The sequence below is a fragment of the Marmota marmota genome, unplaced genomic scaffold (assembly GCF_001458135.2).
Source record: "Marmota marmota marmota unplaced genomic scaffold, marMar, whole genome shotgun sequence".
Lineage (NCBI taxonomy): Eukaryota > Metazoa > Chordata > Mammalia > Rodentia > Sciuridae > Marmota > Marmota marmota.
In genome coordinates, this window is record NW_026000316.1 from 1,706,216 (window position 1) to 1,714,844 (window position 8,629).

Here is an 8,629-nt window from a genome sequence, read left to right on the forward strand (position 1 = left end):
ACTCATACAGTTTAAAATATCACTTATATATCAATGATATCCAAATCTGTACCCAAACCCAGTTTTGTCTTTCCATTTCAAAATCATTTGAACATCTCTACCTGGATGTACCTCAGGAACCTCAAACTCGAAATGTTCTATATCAAACTCCTCTTCCAAAACTTCCTTGCCCCAGCCTACTTTCTTTCCCATAATTCCAATACTGGTTGGTGGCTATCTTATTTTTCTGTGGCTGCCATAACAGAGTATCACTGACTCAGTGGCTTAAGTAAGAGGAACTTATACTCTGATGGCTCTAGAGGATAGAAGTCCAGGATCAATATGTCAGCCAGGTTAGTTTCTTTTGAGGACTCTCTCCTTGGCGTGTGGATGGCTGTCTTCATGTTCACATGACTTTTTCCCTCCATATGAGTTTATATCCTGATCTCTTCTTATAAGTATACTAGTCATATTGGGTAAGTGATCATTTACATAACCTCTTTTTATTTTCATTATCACTTTGAAGGCCCTATTTCCAAATATAGTCAAATTCTGAGATACTTGGGGGTAAAACTTCAGTATATGAATTTTGAAGAAACATGATTCATCCCTTAACAATGGAACAATCATACAATCTTCAAATCAGAAATCTGAAGGTTGTCATAGATTTTCCTCTCTTTATCACAATATTTTTATCCAATCAGTCACCAGGTCCTATCCATTCAAACTTGTTAGCCGTTATATCCTCTGTATGCTCATTTCTAGAACCTTAGTTTAGGTTACCATCCTCTCTGAAGAGTCTTAATTCCATATCTCTCACCCAGGCTCCTTTCCTGAGGCTCCAGATTCATGTGTCCACTTAACTTGCTAGATATATCAGTTGATCATATGAAATATTTATCAAATATTATTTGTTCCCAATTGAATTAATTATATCCCCTTCCCATATTGGAATCCCAATATGGGAATTATGGGAAAAATGCTCTTTTATATTACCTCTTCACTAAATGACACAATGGTCAATCTTTAGAACAGAAATTTCTGAAAGATCCTTGATTTCTTCCACTCTTATTCATCCTCATGCCTAATTGCCCATTAAGTTCACTCAATTCTGCCTCTAAATTATCACAATACTTTTCTCTCAATCTTCAATCTCTACTGCCTTATTCAAGGGTCTATAGTTACTTTTATTGTTGTAATAGAATTTTGTTTACCTTATCTTTAGTCCATTGCCTCCACAGTGTTTTTTTCTAAGACGTAAATATGAGGATAGTCTCTCCTCTGCCTAAATCCTTCAATGTATATTTATTGTCTATAAAATCCAAGCCACTGGGGCTGGGGCTGGGGCTGGGGCTCAGCGGTAGAGTGCTCTTCTAGCCCTTGTGGGGCCCTGGGTTTGATCCTCAGCACTACTCCTAATAATATCCTGGTTTTGCTATAGAAGGGGGAAACATATAGGGAAAGAAACATCTAGTTTCTTCCTTAAGGGCTATGGCAAGGATTTGAAGTTTATTCTAAGAACAATGGGAATTCATTGAAAGACTCAAGGAGAGTTCCTTTTATATTTATTAACACCTTTTTGGCTGCTGTGAGAAGAATGAATTGTAAAGGATCAGGAATCTTTAAAAAAAAATTTAGTTGTTGATAGACCTTTATTTTATTCATCCATTCATATGTAGTGCTGAGAATCAAATCCAGTGCCTCACATATGCTAGGCAATCACTGTACCACTGAGCCACAATCCCAGCCCAGGATCAGGAATCTTAAAAGGTTGACCAGTTAGGAGGTAATTGAAAGAGATAATTGTGGCTCAGACTAGGGGGCTGGTGGCAGAGATGTAGAGAAGTGGACAGATTTGGAATATATTTTAGAGGTAGTGTATTTTAGGTGATGGATAGGATATAGAGGGCAGGAAAAAGAGAAGAATAAGAAATGACTCATAGATATTTGGTTTGTGCATTCAGGTGGAGAGTGGCACCATTCATTGTGATTAGGAAGCGCTGAGGAGGACTAGTGTGAGTAAGTGATGAGTATGGATTTGGACATTTTGAATTTGGATTGTCTATGAAGCATCCAAGAGCATATGAGTAGTTTTCAGTGGGAATATTTGTCTAGAGCTCAGAAAAAAAGTCCTGGAGCTGAAATATAGATTTGGAAGCCATTTGCCTTTGGGAAAGCTATAGAAGTTGATAACATGGTTTAGGAAGAGTGTTCAGAATAGCAAGTGTTCAAGACTGAACGCTAGAGAATCTTCACAGTTATTTACTTAAAACACATTTTTAGAATAGCTTTTATATTTTTATTATACTCATTATAAAATAATAAAAAATGTGAGAAAATACAAATAAGGGAAAAATCTATATCTCCACAAACCAGGAATAACCATTATTATGCCTTAGTTTCATTATCTGAATAAAAGAGGGATTAAAATAGTATCTATTATAAGATTGTTGTGATAAATTAATGAGGTAATTCATTTAAAGTGTATTTTTCCATATCTGGCAGATGGTGAATATTTAATAAATTGTAGCTTATTTAAGATTAATGAACATTATTCTGGGCATCACTCTTAATATATAGGGTTAATAGTTGGATAGACAAATTTTAGTAGAAATAATTTGCATGCTATTTAAAAGCAAAATATATTGACAGTGCTGGGGATTGGACCTGGGGCCTTGCACATACTAGGCAAATGCTCTATCATTGAGCCACATCCTCAGACCTTAAAATTTTATTTTATTTAAGCAAGGGGTCTTGCTATGTTGTCCAGGCTGGCCCCTTACTCCTACATTCCGCCTTAGCTTCCAGAGTAGCTGGAACTACAGGTACACACCACTGCACCCAGATGAAAGTATAGAAATTTAAAAATGCTTCAATTGAACCTAAGAAAAATAAATCAAAGTGGAATTAAAGGAATTAATAAACTTCAGATAAATGTTTCCTCTCTTTCAAGGAATTATAGTCTCTTAAAAGACCATTTTAAAGTTAAGATCAAAGAAATGAAATATATGTAGAGGTGTCAGTCCTTATATTTTTATCTTCTTGTTTCAATTTTGATAGTGTTGACTGATTTCCTGCATAGTTGGTTCAGAGCATAGGTTCTGAAGATAGCCTGCTTTGGTTCAAATCAATTCTGCCACTTCCTAGCTTTGTAAAGGTGGGCAAATTATTTAATCTCTACGTTTCTCAGTTTGTTCATCTCTGAAATGGAGATTATAAAGTCCCTACTTCATTGGCTTGTTGTGAGGAATAAATGAGTTAATATATGTAAAATACTTGCCATTGTGCTATACACAAAGCTGTGTTATTATTGTTAGCTTCTCATAATTTATATAATTTACATTCTGTTCTCTTTCCAGAATTCTGAAAGTTGTTTGGTCTTGTTTCTGTGTTTAAGTGAATCAATACTTACCACTAGTCTTTTTATCACCACCACCACTTATTTATTCCTAAGATCTTTATTTTAATATCCTTTGGTTGTCTAGATATTATTATCTACTACCTTTTATTAAGGAAGTGCACATAGTAAACTATTATTATGAATATGAGGAAATTATGTTTCTATAGTTTGCATTTCCTGAACTTTTGCATACTTGAGACTACCAGTCTGTTGAATGTCAAAACAATGCCATATAAAATTCTTGGGTCTCTTTCTTTCTTTCTTTCCTTCCTTCTTTCTTTCTTGTTTCCTTCCTTCCCTCCCCCCTCCCTCCCTTTCTTTGTTTTTATTTTTCTTTTTTTGTGGTGCTGGAGATTGAATCCCAGGCCTTGTGCTTGGCAGGCAAGTGGTCTACCACTGAGCCACATCATCAGTACTTGGGTGTCACTTTCATTCCCTCAAGACTTGGTCAGTATTGCTTCATTGGCTTTTCATATTATATTGAAGGTCACAATAGTCCTTTAACTATGGCCTCTTTATTCATCCTTTTTTCTGGTCATATTGCATTGTAGAAATTCCAGCAATAAAAGTCAGGTGATGGAGGAGGAGCTGGCAAATAAGATTTAAAAGGAGTGGCCAGGGAAAGGGGAGGAAAACACTGAGGTGTTGCAAAAATCAAGTGAATGACACATGTGACAATGAAGACAGTGTTCCAGGCAGAAGGAAAACCAGGGGCAAATGCTTGAAACATGAAAGAGAGTGGAATGCTTGAGCAACTGAAAGCATTTTAGTATGGTAGGCATGTTTACATTTTTCCATACAGAAGTATACCTTCACATATAAATAATCTATCAAGAATAGGAAGTAAAAATGCAAATTGTTACCCACATCTACAAGTTCCTAGTATTAACTACTATTGAGAGTTTCATATTAATTTGTATCATTTTCTATTTTTTTAAAAAATACACACTTAATGTGTATATGTGTCTGTATGTATAATTTTCTTTAATAGTTCAAAAGTATACACTTTTATAAAAATGGTTCAGCTAAGGCCTGAATATCTTTGTCCCCTTAAATTCATAAATTGAAATCCTAACTCCCTCAAAGTGATGGCAATAGGAGGTGGGGCCTTTGGGGGTGATTAAATCACATGGGTGTATAACTTGTTAATGAGATTAATGCCCTTATAGTCATGCTAAGTGAAGTAAGCCAATCCTAAAACAAAAACAAAGGCTGAATGTTCTCTCTGATAAGTGGATGCTGATCCATATTGGGGAGGGAGGAGGCATGGGAAAAATGGAGGAACTGTGATTGAGCAAAGGGGAGGGTGGGGGAATGGGGGCAGGAANAGGAAAGATGGTAGAATGAGATGGACATCATTACCCTAGGTACATGTATGACTACACATATGGTATGATGCTACATCGCGTACAACCACTGAAATGAAAAGTTGTGCTGCAATTGTGCACAAGGAATCAAAATGCATTCTGTTGTCACATATACCTAATTAAAATAAATAAAATTAATTTAAAAAATCTATCATATTGGTTCTAGATTTTATGATAAAGAATCAAGATAGTGCAATGATATTGGGACATAAATTTGATGTGTAAATAGTGGATGATCAAATATAGGATTTATTCAATTGTTAATATTTTTGTGTGAATTATACTGACAATATAGTGGTTCCATACAGGGGTTCTATAAATATGTAAAATGAGATTTCCATGTTTCTACTTAAAACCTGCATTTAAGTGATCTAAAATCTGTTGTGAATGTGAAATTCACATATTTTTGAAATATTTCATTCTTAAATGCAAAATGTTTTGAAAAAAAAATGGAATACATTCCTGTAATAAAGCATTTTTCCTTTCAAAAACAACAACCAAAAAGAAACGGCTCTAGAGACACCCTCACACCTCTACCATGTGAGAGCACTTGTATGAATTTGGAAATAGACTCTCATCAGACACAAAATCTGCCAGTGCCTTAGTCTTGGACTTCTTAGCCTTCAAAATTATGAGGAGTAAATTTCTATTGTTTATAAGTAATCCATTGTATGTGTTCCTGGTCACTGGTGTGGTCGATAGTCACTTGGCTACCTCAGTTGCGGGGGTGGGGGGGGGCGGTAGAGACACAGTGTCAAATCAACACAGACACCGGGAGCTTAGTGAGAAAGCTGGCTGATTATAAACCACAGTCGACATCCAGCAAGCTCGTTTAATGCGGAAGTGATTACAATTGATATAGAATGCATCTTCGAATCATACATAAGCAAGCAGGTTATACAACATCTAGAAACCAATCATCTTATGATTAATGTAGCCACACTATGAGGAAGCTCTAAATATTGCTACGTGATGGAAAGCAGTCTGGAAGGATCTTTGTCCCTAACGGAGGGGGCCTTTTGAGTTGGGGTTTTCATGCCCTGAAGCATCTCTGGATTTCCTGGCCTTGTAGCTTGGCAACACTGACCTCAAGCACTGAGGATGTGGTTTTACTGACTGCTCAGTGCAAAGCTCCCCATCCTGCAGGTGTTCCTGTCAGGCTTGTACAAGCGTAGGTTTTCCTAGCACTCTGAGCTGCTCATAGCTGCTAGCCGCAAACCGAAAGTTACTCCAACAATCCATTTTAAGGTACTTTGTAATAGCAGCCTGAATGGACTAAGATACATTTATATACTTGTTTGCCACTTTCTCTTTTCTTCTAGAAATATAGCATACAAGTCCTTCCTTATTAGTATAAGAATTGATTCTTTTAAAAATTTTATTTATTTATTTATTTATTTATTTATTTTTACGTGGTGCTGAGGATGGAATTCAGTGCCTCACACATGCTAGGCAAGTGCCCAGCCACTGAGCCACAACTCCAGCTCAAAAATTGATTCTAAATAGCTCAGTAACATCCCATGAACAATGGGATGTACTTTATTTAACCAGTTAAGTATTGATGGATACTTTGGTTACCTTTCTTTTTTGAGATTTTAGAGTGGTGCAAAGAGCTCACTAAGACATTATAAATATTATTGCCTACGTCTACAAACATTTTTATAATGGAGAGTCTAGGAAGGGTATTTTAGTTTCCCAGAGCTGCCATAAATTACCCAAACTCAGTGGCTTAAAACAACAGAAATCCACTGGTCACTGTGGCACATGCCTGAAATACCAGCAATTCTGGAGGATGAGGCAGGAAGATCACAAGTTTGAGGCCAGCCTCAGCAATTTAGTGAGGTCCTGTCTCAAAATAAACAATAAAAAAGGGGGCTGGTGATATGGCTCAGTAGTGAAGTGCCTTTGGGTTCAATGCCTAACACCACCACCAACAAAAATAAACCCAGAAAATTATTGTTTCCAAGTTTTGGAGGCTAGAAGTCCTAAATCAAGGTATTGACAAGGTCATGCCACCTCTTAAGACTCTAGGAAAGAATCCATTCTTGCTTTTTCCTAAGTTCTACGGCCCCTAATGATCCTTAGCATTCCTTGGTTTATAGCGGCATCACTCCAATCTCTGTTCTCTATCTTCACATGGCTTTCCTCCCTGAGTGTGGATCTGTTCATCTCCAAATCTTCTATATATTAAGAACACTAGTCATTTGACTTAGGGTACATCTTAATCTAGTATGATTTCACTTTAACTTGCTAACATCTGCAAAGACACTATTTCTAAATAAGGTCCCATTCACAGGTACTGGGGTTTAGGTCTTTAACATATTTTTTGGAGAATACATTTAAATTTGCTACCCAGGGGAATTCTGAGTCATTAAATGCATATATTGAGACATTATAAATACAACCATATTATCTACAAGAGGTTGCACACCTATTCTATGTATGAGAGTTCAGTCATGTGCCATTTAACAATGTTTCAGTCAAATATGGACAGCATATATGACAATGGTCCCATAAGATTATAAGGGAGTTGAAAAGTTCCTTTCATATAGTGACTTTGTAACCTTTGTAACATCATGTGCAATGCAATACCCACTTGTTTGCTGTTGTAAACAAACATTTTACAATGCTAATCATAAAAGTTCTGTACATAGAATTGTGAACAATACATAGAACTTGATGATCATTATAAACCACTGTTACTGGTTTATGTATTTACTATACCATACCTTCTATTGTTATTTTAGAGTGTACTCATTCTGCTTATAAAAAAAAGTTTCCTATAAAATAATATGCTATGTTAAACAAGCAGAGCTTCATACATCTGCTACTTATGGCATCTCTTGACTGCATCAAGAGGCCAAATTACAGTTTGTGTAAGCACACTGTATGATGTTCACACAGCATAAAGACAAAATTGCCTAATGATGCATTTCTCAGTATGTATTCATGTTATTAAATGATGTATGACTATTCTTATTTTGCTGTACCTTTTTCAGCTGAGTTAACACTATTTATCTTTAATATTTTTAATAATATGAGAGGCTGAAGAAATGTTCTCATTTTAATTGCAGTAATGTTCATATTTTTTCTGTGAATTTCTTGTTAATATCCTTTACCCAATTCTATTGTTTTTAAATTTAATTTGCTATTGATATATAATTCACAGACCATAAATTTCACCATTTAAAAATGTATGATTCAAAAGTTCTTAGAATATTCATAAAGCTGTGCAGCTATCATGGCTATCTAATTCCAGAACATCTTCATCACCTCCCAAAGAAACTTTATATCCATTACCAATCAATCTCTGCTTTCCTCTTTCTCCAGCTGCTGACAACCACTAATCTTCTTTTTGTCTCTGTGGATTTGCATAGTCTGGACATTTTATGTGAATGTGATCATATGGTACCTGATATTTTATGCTTGCTTTCTTTCACTTAACATAATGTTTTCAAGGTTTATCCATATGTTATCATATAAAATTATTTAATTCTTTGTTAATACCAAACAATATTCCACTGTATGAATATACTACATTTTGTTTGATCATTCAACTGAAGTTGGCATTGGCTTCTTTTTTCTTCTTGGTTATTATGACTAATGCCGCTATGAACACTCAAGTACAAGATTTTGTGTGAACATATGTTTTTAAATTCTCTTGAGTGTTTACCTAGGAGTGGAATTTCAGGGACATATGGTAACTATGTTTAACTTTTTGAGGAATGACCAAAGTATTTTCCATAGTGACTGAATCATATTATATTCCCATCAGCAATGCACAGAGGTTCCAATTTCTCTACATCCTTGACAACACTTCTTTTTTTTTAAGAGAGAGAGAGAGAGAGAGAGAGAGAGAGAGAGAGAGAGAGAGAGAGAGAGA